At 43.7% G+C, this 12,705-nt stretch overlaps 1 protein-coding gene across 1 annotated transcript in view; it reads left to right on the top strand.

The window, feature by feature from the left end:
- Positions 1-12,705, top strand: part of FAM229B (family with sequence similarity 229 member B) — a 95,245-nt gene that overhangs the window by 32,452 nt on the left and 50,088 nt on the right. The gene's annotated exons all lie outside the window — the stretch shown is intronic.

A 12,705-nucleotide genomic window follows, 5' to 3' on the forward strand; every position in this document is an offset into this window, starting at 1 on the left:
AGGACTCTGCTGCTAATATTCCTATAATTAATAATATTTGTGGAGCATTTATTATGTCCTAGGCATGCTTTCTGCTTAGGTTTATTGCATTTTATTTGTTTATTTATTTTTACAACAACTCTGTAAAATCTGAACTAAAATTATTCCATTTTTCAGAGGTGGAAGCCTGGGGAAGTAAAGGCCTGTGTCCATGTCACACAGCTATTGTAGTAAGAGAGCGAGTGTGAATCCACAGCCTGTACTGGTGACCCTCACCACATCGTTGTGCCCTGCCTTGGTGCAGACTGCTGTCCTCTGTCCCTCAGCTCAACACACCTCAAGTTTCACACATGCCATCCATCAGTCTATGGAGACACCACACTTTTCTGTGTCTCCAGTCATCTCTCAAGGAAAGGACTATGATTGGCCAGCTTGGGTGAGGTCCCAGCGGTATCACCCAGAGGGGCTCTGCCATACCAACTAGAAGAAATGGGTAAGAGTGAGGGCTTCAGGGGCAAGGCGACCATTTTCAGAAACTGAGTGTTTCTGAGCAGCCAAACAATGGTTAACTACAAATTTCACCTTTCCCTCCTGCATGACTTTTCATTTTTGCTTTACTTTCCACCAATTTAGAAATAAATTTAATTTTCAAAGGCACTGACTAACTCATTCCATGTGTCTGGGAGCCTCTAGTTCTCTGGTCTATTTTACAGAGCTTTCCTCTTCTTTTACTATTTTTTTCAATCATTAAAAAATTAATTCTCGGGTTTTATACTGTGCTTGATTTTTTTGTAAGCTGTCTTAGCTTACAAAAACATTTATGGAAATATGTGAGGGATAAATTATGGATGAAAAAAGAAAAAAGACTTCAGAGTTATGCTATCAACTGGCAGCTACTAGCCACTTATGACTGTTTAAACTTAAATTAATTAAAATTAAAATAAAAAATGTAGTTCCTCATTCACACTAACCATATTTTAAATGCTCAACAGCACATTATAGTTCTATATTATAGAATATTTCCATCATTGCTGACAGTTCTGCTGGACAGTGCTGCTACGCAGGGTTCCAACAACGGTGTGCTGTCTCTGAAATAATGAGCTCCCTAAAGGAAGTGGCCCGGTGACCTGCATTCACCCTCCAGATCTCAGGGGTTGTGAGTCCCAGCTTTCCTTCCCACCATTATGCTTCCTGTTGATTACTTCCTGACTCACTTCCCTATTCATTTTCTCAAAGCCAACATTTACATCACATAAACTTGTTATTCCTTTTCAGTAGCAGAAAAAATATACAATTGTAATAGACATTTTTGGGGGGTGGAAGGGACATTTATTACTGATACTAAAAATTTAATGCCCTTGCTTAATTAGAGGTGGGACTGAAGGGATGCATGAACCGAAAATGCTGGCTAACAAAACGAAGTGTTTGTACATGGAAATGCTTCAAGAGCCCCAAAACAGAGCTCCCATGTTCTCCATGGTGGGAAAGTTCCCATCCTTCCTCTTTTTGTAACTGTCCAGAAAAGACAGAATGTTTTTGATCAAAGTTGCTTTGAATCTTTAGCATTACTTTGTCCCATTAGAACAGAACTTTTTCCCATGCAGTGCCAATCCACACATTTAGTTTCTGCAGCTCCTTAGTTTTATTGGGAATGGGGGTGGGGGTGGGGGCACCATCTTGTTTGAAAGAGTTTACAGCTGATACTACTGTTTACAGTAAATTCCTAGAGTGGGAGGAGGAAGTGGCACATTTTTGGAGCAGCTAGGTGGCTGGAAGAGATTCTCCGCCCCCAAGACTGGTCAGAGGTCCTGTGAGAATGGGAGCTGCTCACCTCTCCTTGGCAGTGTGCTGGGCTGGGGAGGTGCCAAGATATCCCTAGCAGCGACTCCAGCCAGGGAGATTGGTCCCTAGATGCAGCATCTTCCAGTGCACCAATGTTCTCATGCCCCAGGACTGATACTGAAATAGCAGGATTGTCAAACCTGAAGGAACCATTGCCTGTGGGCTTCAGGGACCTGGAACCCTGACCCAAACCAGGATGGAGGAGGTGCCCAATAATGATTATGACTCAGCTGTCCAACAGCTCAATAAAAGGGGGATTTGGAGTTACATGCAACTTGATTTAAGGGATTCTAAAAAGATATGATATTTATTGTGAACCTGAGTTTAAGAACTGATATTCTTGCTTACTGAAGTTGGACATACTAAGTTTGGACATAAAACCTGAGGGGCAGGTAAGGGCAGTGTCTGTGTGCCTGGCATGCACAGGACACGGATGGCATTCTGAAAGCCACCATCCAGGACTGAAGAGTTGCTTTCCACACTCGACATGAGGTTCACTTTGGAGAGTCTTTTGTGGATGAGCCTCATTGATTAACAGTCCTAGTGTGTGTAAGCGTGAGCTCAGTTTTGTTCTGTCAAGTCTTAAGACAGCATTTGATTTAGCAATTGATTCAATTACATTACATGTGGATTTGGAAAAGTGTGTGTGTGTGTGTGTATATGTGTATTTCTTTTAAACAATGATGCAACCTTTCTGAATTCAGGTGGAAGCTGTCTTGATTGACCTCCACGTACCTGGACAGATCAATTAACTCTCAGTTTCTTTTCGTGAAACATACGAACACGCCCTGAGCTCACTGATAGCTCGCAGCTGGTAGGACAGGAGGCTCCTCTTTAGTAGGCCCAGTGTGTTGTTTGCCTCTTTCCTAATCTGTTCATTCCACTTAATTGTATCCCGATAATGACATAATTTGAGCAAATATTAATTTGAGCAAATATTACTAAAACCGATGATACACAGATACATGAAGAAAGGGCAGATATTTCCAACGAAAAAAAAAAAGCAAAATGCTTGGGAAAGATTCAACAGGAAAAGCTGCTTTAAATGTGTTGTTGAATTATATTTGATGGTTATGAGTACAGAATCTAAGATTCTTTAGTCAAGATGCTTTACACTGTCTCTAAATTCTCGTTTCACAAAGGAAACTCAAATGAGACAACATGGAGGATGCATTGTATGTGTGGCTCATAAAGAGAGGGAACAATACAGCACTCTAATCAGCACATCTATATTCAAAGAAAGGCATTGGCTAAATAAAAACACTGGCGAGTAAATAGAAAACTCAGTTCCCTGCTAAAATGAAATGTTCGTATAGGCAGGACTCCTGCGAGAGCCCCTTTGACTGCCCGTTGGGCGCCCTCTGCTGGCCCGGAGGGAAGGGTGCCACGGCGGGGACGGCGTGGAGGCCCCACCCACGGTTTAGTTTCAGATCAGCGCTTTTCAGTTCCAAGATGCAGATTTCCGGTTCCAATAAATGCCGGTTGAAAATACGGCCGTGTTTTTAAATATCATGAAACTATTTTACGTCCGTAGTACTTTCATCTATTTTTATAAGAATGTTTTGTAACTGAGAAACCTAAAGAGATGATGAATTTCCCCCACTGCCCCCGACTATTTTGCCTTTCAGTGACTCGGTAGTATTTTACGATAGGTGCCGATTCAAATCAGCGGCTTTCAAAAAGTACAGCTGCTATTCTTTGGTGCCGCTATTCAGAATGACAATGTGAAATAAAAGTGATTCTCACTATGGGAGGGTCTGATCTTCCCATGAATGAAAACAATCATGTGGAGAGAGCTCTCTCTTTCCAGCTATCGAGGGACATTTTGCAGAGAGAAAAGGATCCTAAAGCCACGTTCCCAATACTGCAGACTTGGCGAGATGGCGGCGGGCTCCTGCCGTCTCTGCGGCAGCGTCACAATCAATAATGCAGGGCTCTGCGGCAGAGGAAGCGCCTGCTTTTATGTAGGGGGGCCCGGACCCCAGAGCAGGGCTGGTCCCTTAACCCATTGCGCCATCTAGCGTCTGCAGGGGCTCATGGCAGGTTGGAGCCGGACAGTCTGGAAACTGCAATCTAGATTTTGCAGAAGGGTGACCTTTAGCCTTCTGCAAAACCTAGATCTCACTTAATGTAGATCTCACTTAAGAAGGGAAATAAAAAGTGAGTGGAGTGTTTATTCATTTGCCTGTAAGATTAGTAATTTTAAGGCTAGAAACTCTAAAGTAAATATTTACCAAGCCCCTGCTATAGGTCAGTCATGTTGTGGGTACCAAGGCTATGAAGATGTCTCAGTCTCTATTTTCAGTGACCCAGTCTAGTAGGGACAAGCCATATGAACATATGCCCAGTTAAATTTGAATTTCAGGTTAACAAGGAATTTGTGTGTGTGTGTCCCATATATGCTAAAGCAGTTAACTGGGCATCTATTATTATCATTATTTTTATAAGCAAAATCTTCAACCGTGCATATAAACAGATGATTGCAGTATGAGTTTTACAAGGGCAGGGTGGCACACTAATTGCTTGAGGAGCTTTGCTGTGGGTGCTGGTTAGGAAGCCTTCTCAGGGGAGAAGTCACTTGTGCAAACCGCTTATCAGATAAAGCAGTGGGCAGGGTTGTCCTGGTAGAATCGCATAAGCAAAAGCAAGAGGCTGGGGGACTCACAGTACAACAGGTCTGTGCTACCCGAGCTGGTAGGTGAGGCAAGGATAGCGCAGGGGTGAGATTGCTTCATCGTGGAAGGCCTTCTACCGTGCTTCCCAGGAGCTGGGTTCTATTCCAGGGGGAGTGAAAAAGGGTTTTGAGTGGGAGAGTGACATGATCTAATTTGTGTTTAAGAAAAAGAGATCAAATAGCAATGTTGAGGCTGGACTGGGGGAGGTAGGAAGCTTGGAGGCAGGGAGGCCTGAAGGAAGTTGTCTGAGGCGAGTGAGCTCAGAAAAGTAGCAGAGCTTGAATTTGACTCCAAGTCCAGGATGCCTGTCACTGTCCCCATCTAATTGAATTATGATTCACATGTGCAAGCATTTTACAAATCAGGAATGACACACCACATTGTGCATACTTTTCCCTCTCTGAAAGATTAGCTTCGCCCACATTTGGAAATACTGAAAATTTTTCTGTCCTCCTCTTCTCTCGCTTCTCCTTTGCATGTGGTGAGCCTCCGTGTCTGCCTCTGATTAACTCAGCCCTGTTTCCCACACAGAGCTCCCCCTGCAAACCAGACTAACAAGGCCAAGTGACAAAATGAATTCTAAACCTCTGAGATATTTGGCCTTGTTTTCCTTGGGCCACAGCCTGACTTTTTTAAAGGCCCTTGGAATGAGGACACCTGCTTATTTTCAAGGAGACTCTGACCCAAGCCCCACGCAGATGGCTGGGCAGAGCATTTTGTGGTGTTCAGAGTTTGCTCATTTTTGGACCTGGTTTATTAAAAGTCGGACAGGGGACCAAGCAGAGCCTGGCACCTCTTTGTCCCTCAATCCATGGTGGGGGGCATTGGCAGCACCTTAGCATGCACAGAACAGCCCCTCAGAGAATGCACAGGTGTTGATTAACAAGGCTTGTTTACATGTTAGTGGAGGAAGAAGAGAAAACAAACCTACTCTCTCATGCACATGTGACTAGAGTCATGTTGGGATCTTGAGGCTAGTGCTTTGTAAAAAAAAAAATGGGATGCTTTTAACAGAAAGATATATAGAAAAAAAGGTGAGATGTGCAATACAGTCACATGTCACACAATGACAGTCACATGTCACATATGTATATGACAGGCCTCATATACAAAAGTGGTCTCATAAGGTTATAGTGCAGCTGAAAAACTCCAATCACCTAGTGACGTCGTAGCCATTCCAACATCACAGTGCAATGCATTATATGTTTGTGGTGATGCTGGTGTAAACAAACCAACTGCATGGCCAGTCATATAAAAGTATAGCACATACAATTATGTACAGTACGTAATACTTGAGAATGATAATAAATACTACATTACTGGTTTCTATATTTACTATACTACATTTTTATCATTATTTTTGAGTGTAATCCTTCTACTTATTAAAAAAAGTTAGCTATAACACAGGACAGGCAGATCCTTCAGAAGGCATCGTTATCATAGGAGATGACAGCTCCATGCATGTTTTTGCCCCTGAAGACCTTCCAGTGGGACAGGATGTGGAAGTGAAAGACAGTGATATTGATGATCCTGACCCTGTGTAGGCCTAGGCTAGTGTGGGTGTTTGTGTCTTAGTTTTTACTAAGAAAAGTTTTAAAAGTAAGAAAAAACATTAGAAAAAAAGCATACAGAATAAGGATACAAATAAATTATTTGTGTATAGCGGTACAGTGTGTTTTAAGCTGTGTTATAAAAGAGTCAAAAAGTTGTCCAGGCACGGTGGCTCATGCCTGTAATCCCAGCACTTTGGGAGGCCAAGGTGGGTGGATCATTTGAGGTCAGGAGTTTGATACCAGCCTGGCCAACATGGTGAAACCCTGTCTCTACTAAAAACACAGAAATTAGCCAGGTGTGGTGGCAGGTGCCTGTAGTCCCAGCTACTCGGGAGGCTGAGGCAGGAGAATAGCTTGAACCCAGGAGGTGGAGGTTGCAGTGATCTAAGATTGTGCCACTGCACTCTAGCCTGGGGGACAGAGTGAGACTGTCTCAAAAAAAAAAAAAATCAAAAAGTTAAAAAAATGATAAAAATCTATAAAGTAAAAAAGGTACAGTAAGCTAAGGTTAATTTATTATTGAAGAAAAAATAGGCTACACTAAATCTATTTGTTAATCAAGTCTACAGTAGTGCACAGTAATAATGTCCTAGGCCTTCCCATTCACTCACCACTCACTCACCCAGAGCAACTTCCTGTCCTGCAAGCTCCATTCATGGCAAATGTCTTATATAGGTGGATCATTTTTAATCTTTTATATGATCTCTTTACTGTACCTCTTCTATGTTTAGATATGTTTAGATACACAAATACTTATCATTGTGCTACAATTGCTGACAATATTTAGTACAGTAACATGCTGTACAGGTTTGTAGCCTAGGAGCAGTAGGCTCTACCATACAGCTTAGGTATGTAGCAGGCTATATCATGTAGGTTTGTGTAAGTTCACTCTATGATGTTTGCACAATGACAAAATTACCTAACAATACACATCTTAGAACGTATCCCTATCTTTAAGGGACATATGACTGTAATGGTAATAGTTTGCAAATGGCAGGAAAGAATGCAATGGATAAATGTATGCAAAATTATAGACATGCTTAGCTTTGGTAGTATGCAGTATGTAGTATAAGGTGTTTTAAAAGGACTCTCTTTTGAATCACCAAGTTTCTATTGAGCACCTACCAAGCAGGCCTTGTTGGGCCTGCAGTAGCAACCCGGTGGGCAGAGTTGCTGCATTATTAGAGACCCAGTTGCAGGCCGAGCCAGGAGTGAACAGAGAGCCATGGGAGATGGTACAGATGCTCCGGCATTGGTTTTGGTTCTGAGTTCTGTGAATTTTCAGGGGAGAGTCCACACTCCAGGAGAATGGCTATTTTGTGAAGCTTGTGGTATTTGTAGCAAGTATGAGTATGACTTCAACTTCACAAATTCATTTTCTTTAATTCAAATTAAACCAGGCTCTGAACCCTCCTCCCCTGCCTCCATCCTCAGATGGATTTATTCTAAGGTAACATTGGTGCATTCCTCCCCACCCCCAATACCATGGCCACCATCATGACCACCCACCCACACCATTGCCACCATGAGTGGGGGTTGAACGACAATCCAGCAGGCCTAGAAGGTGCCTAGAAAGGGGCCAGGCCTCTAATTATCAGTTCCTAAGTTTTCTGCCAATACCTGTATTATCCAAATATGCATAGACACTTGAGGCTTTGCATCCTCACAAAGTTCTTTGAGGAACTTAGCCAGTGCAGGGCACTGGTACTGGGTCAGCCTCCTGGAAGCACCATGAATCATCATGTCCCTCTGAGCTTTAGCCACCTCCTGGGGTGCTGCACAGGGAGGCCTGAATATTCAGTCCTCACCCAACTCTCGGCTGCACTCCTCTTCCTCCCCCTCGTCTCCCAGCATCACCTCTCACCAGTGAGAACAAGGCAGGATCTCAAAGGCAAGATAAAACATGCCAGCAGCTTCCATCCTGTGCTTAGAGGATGGATAGGCGGGAACCCTAAAGGGCCTCACTAACTTGTTGAAATCCAGGAGAGGAGCAGGTGGAAGAAAAATACAGAGAACTCAATGCAAATTATCAATCAATCATCCTGCCACTGATCATGGTGTCATTTACAGGCCATGCAGAGAGCAGCAGAGCATGGTAATGAAATTCTTGGAATCTTGGTTCTACCTCTTGCTAACCATGTGACCTTGCCCCAGTTTCCTTATAAGTAAACCAAAGATGGTAATCATAGCACACAGGCCCAGTGTTGCTGAAGGATCAGATGAGTTAATACATGTACAGCACTCAGTACAATATTGAGACACAGTGACACTCGGCCAATGTTAGCTCTTATTATTATTATACTTTTTTTTTTTTTGAGACAGGGTTTCTCTCTGTTTCCCAGGCTGGAGTGCAGTGGTATGATCATAGCTCACTGTTGCCTCAACATCCCGGGCTCAAGCAATCTTCCTGTCTCAGCTTCCCAAGTAGCTAGGACTACAGGTATGCACCACCACACCTGGCTAATTTTTTTACTTTCTATTTTGTAAAGATGGGGTCTCACTATGTTGCCCAGGCTGTGTTATTGTTACTATATCTCTATTTCACAGGAGCAAATATTGACCCCTCTCATAGCACACATTCAATACATTACTTCCACAAACAATATCTTCTCTTTTCTCAAGGCTGTCAATACACCCTTCTCCACGACCAGTAAGATCGGAAGATAAGGAAAGGGGATGAGGAAAGGAAGACTCATACTGCACTAAGCTTGCTGACCACAGGCATGAGCTCCAAACGCTTCCTGGCCAGACAGCTGGTACTCCCAGGAGAAGGGACTATTCTAGCTGTGATGATGCTCCTAACAGAATGATTTTAGGAATCTTATGGGAAAAGGAGTGGGATGTGCTCTGTGCAGGGGAGCTCACCACCATTAGAGGTGTGTATCTTGCCAGTGGAAGGAGTCCTGGACTGGGAGTCATCTCCTGACTCTTCATCTAGCTTTCTCTCTCGACTCTTTAAGTATCACTTCCTCAGAAGTCCTCTCTGCCCCCAATCTAAATTAGCTCTCACCTGTCATTTTCTCTTATAGTTTCTTCTTTGCTCTCATTAGCCTTTACTCAACTTTCAATGACGGACATTTTGTGTGTTTATTTGTTCAGCGTCTTCTCTCCCAGTAGATTATTTAGCTGTAGAGGGCAGAGATTAAGTGTGTTTTATTGACCAAGTATAATCGCTTAGCTTTCACTTTTTAATCTGTTAAATGAGGATGGTAATACTGCTTTTGCCCACCTCACTGAGCTGTGAAATTAAAAATATAATACACAGGAAACTTCTTTGCAAATCATAGAACATGGTGCACATTGAATTATGCTTAGCGCCATGTCTGTTGGAACGCACATCACAAACTGAACACTTGTGAAATGAGCTCCTAGACAGATTAGCATTCTGTTAAATGAGATAATAGGGAAACATGCTCAGAACAGGACACACACTGCGAAAGCTCTTATTGTGTAAGGTCAAAAATAGCAGCCCCAACCTCTAAAAATACCATATTCACGGAGTCCACACACAGTCGGCTGGAAAGAGTTAAATGGGAGCTCCCACAGCCAAAGATGTCTAAACACATGTGGGAGTGAGTAACCCAGCACCAGTGTGTTCTGGAGCTGGGGGAGGTTTTGCAGGTCACTTTTCAAGCAAGATGTTCCTTTCCTACCAAGAGGCAAGGATGGTCAACATCTATCTTCCCCTGCTCCACGTCAGTGAGACTGCAGAGGGATGGAAGACGATTCCAGAAAAATGCCTGCTGCTGCCAGTATTTCACAGACAGCAAATGGGAGGAGGGTGAAACTCCTTAATTCAAAAATTACACAGATATGTGCATTACTATATGTGGAACTGGGAGAGCTGGAGCTGGAGAGATACAGTTGATGAATACCCCAGTATTAGGCTGCGACTCCTCTGCTTTTCATAGACAAACCAGAAACATGAAATTATCCATCCTGATGGCCAGTGTGGTGTGGTAATCACAGGCTGGGACCCACAGACCAATGGTGCTAACCAGGAAGATAAAAAGCAAAAGATCAGATTGGACACTGATGGGTCTTGACTCTTTATCCAATTTGCCAGTCTGTGTCTTTTAATTGGAGCATTTAGCCCATTTACATTTAAGATTAATATTGTTATGTGTTTAGGTTAATATTGTTATGTGTGAATTTGATCCACATTATGATGTTAGCTGGTTATTTTGCTCGTTAGTTTATGCAATTACTTCCTAGCCTCGATGGTCTTTACAATTTGGCATGTTTTTGCAGTGGCTGGTACCGGTTATTCCTCTCCATGTTTAGTGCTTCCTTCAGGAGCTCTTGTAAGGCAGGCCTGGTGGTGACAAAATCTCTCAGCATTTGCTTGTCTGTAAAGGATTTTATTTCTCCCTCACTTATGAAGCTTAGTTTGGCTGGATATGAAATTCTGGGTTGAAAATTCTTTTCTTTAAGAATGTTGAATATTGGCCCCCACTCTCTTCTGGCTTGTAGAGTTTCTGCCGAGAGATCTGCTGTTAGTCTGATGGGCTTCCCTTTGTGGGTAACTTGACCTTTCTCTCTGGCTGCCCTTAACATTTTTCCCTTCATTTCAACTTGGTGAATCTGACAATTATGTTCTTGGAGTTGCTCTTCTCGAGGAGTATCTTTGTGGTGTTCTCTGTATTTCCTCAATTTGAATGTTGGCCTGCCTTGCTTGGTTGGGGAAGTTCTCCTGGATAATATCCTGAAGAGTGTTTTCCAACTTGGTTCCATTCTCCCCGTCACTTTCAGGTACACCAATCGGATGTAGATTTGGTCTTTTCTCATAGTCCCATATTTCTTGGAGGCTTTGTTCGTTTCTTTTTATTCTTTTTTCTCTAAACTTCTCTTCTCACTTTATTTCATTCATTCGATCTTCCATCTCTGATACCCTTTCTTCCAGTTGATTGAATTGGCTACTGAAGCTTGTGCATTTGTCACGTAGTTCTTGTGCCACGGTTTTCAGCTCCATCAGGTCATTTAAGGACTTCTCTACAATGAGAACACTTGGACACAGGAAGGGGAACATCACACACTGGGGCCTGTTGTGGGGTGAGGGGAGGGGGGAGGGATAGCATTAGGAGATATACCTAATGTAAATGATGAGTTAATGGGTGCAGCACACCAACATGGCACATGTATACATATGTAACAAAACTGTACATTGTGCACATGTACCCTAGAACTTAAAGTATAATAATAAAAAAAAGAAAAAAAAAGAAAAATATCAGATTGGACCAAAACAGACACATTTTCTTCACTACTCCATTCTCTGGTTTTGTCCTATTTCTTAGGGAGGCAGGATAAGGTGTTGGCACTCTAACTGCAGTGGGTGTTCCTTGTTGTTCAATGTGCGTATACTTACAGTTTAATGACTCCTTGGTAAGCTCTGTGTGATCTGCAGGTTTTAGGGTGTCCATGGTTCTCCAAGGACACCAGATTCTCTGTGGCGGCGGACAGCCTCATTTTTCCCAGGCCCTCAGCCCAGGCCTAAGCGAGGCTTGACGTTGTCTTTATACAGTAGTGACTGCCTTGAACAGAAACAAAGGTGAGCAATGGGTATAGAATACGTAAGGCAGCAGGAAAAGCCGGGATAGGTAACTGATCAAAGGAAATAGAAATAGGCCTTGGGACAGGGGCAGGCAGGTGGGACCCCTCAGGGACCTGAGAGGGACAAAGCGCCACGGCAGCTGCAAGTGAAGATGGGAACACAGACCCAGGCTGAGAACATGGAGAGGCGAAGGTCCCACGTGATGACACAGGAGGAGATGCGCTGGTGGCCACACATTTCAGGGAGGTGAGTATGAAGAAGAGGAGTACAAACCTGTCAAAATTTTATTTTTAATCTTTTTTTTTTTTTTTTTTTTTGAGATGAAGTCTCGCTCTTGTCCCCCAGGCTGGAGTGCAATGGTGCGATCTTGGCTCACTGCAACCTCCGCCTCCCAGGTTCAAGCGATTCTCCTGCCTTAGCCTCCCAAGCAGCTGAGATTACAGGCGCCTGCCACCACGCCCGGCTAATTTTTGTATCTTTTTTTTTTTTTAGTAGAGATGGGATTTCACCATATTGGCCAGGCTTATTTTTAATCTTAATTCATTAAATGAATGATTGCTACCAGTGTAATTGTTTTATTTTAGGCCTGGAAAAATGGAGGTTAACTGCATTGTCATCTGTCATGGAACTGTGCCCCCAAAAGGAGGCGTCTCTCAGGCCAGGTACTGTAGGAGTCCGCCCCCTGCTCCATCTGTATTTTTTCCACTCACAGTCCACCTGGCATGAGAAAGGTGTTGGGATAAAGGTGAGCCCAGGGCACTGTGGGTGCCTCCGAGAGAATCTGAGCTGGGGGAGTCAGGGTCCTTTGAGAGCCTGCCATTAATATGGAGGGGGAAAGCCAGGGCTAGGCTACGATGGGTGCTATGGGGGGACCAGGCCTGTGCTCTGTACATGAGGGTGAAGGGGGAGAAGGAAGCAGCCCAGAGAGGACCCGGAGCAGGGCAAACACAGATGGAGAAGCTGAGGGCAAGGAGGGGAATGACGTGGGACCTCACCCGTTGTCGGGGGCAGGCTCTGCTCTCCAGGAACAGGTAACGCAGTCACTCAGAGAACAGTCACTACTTGCCCTGCCCTCCTGAGTCCCGGGAGGAAAGTGCTCGCCCGC

The sequence above is a fragment of the Symphalangus syndactylus genome, chromosome 2, assembly GCF_028878055.3.
Source record: "Symphalangus syndactylus isolate Jambi chromosome 2, NHGRI_mSymSyn1-v2.1_pri, whole genome shotgun sequence".
In the NCBI taxonomy this organism is placed as follows: domain Eukaryota; kingdom Metazoa; phylum Chordata; class Mammalia; order Primates; family Hylobatidae; genus Symphalangus; species Symphalangus syndactylus.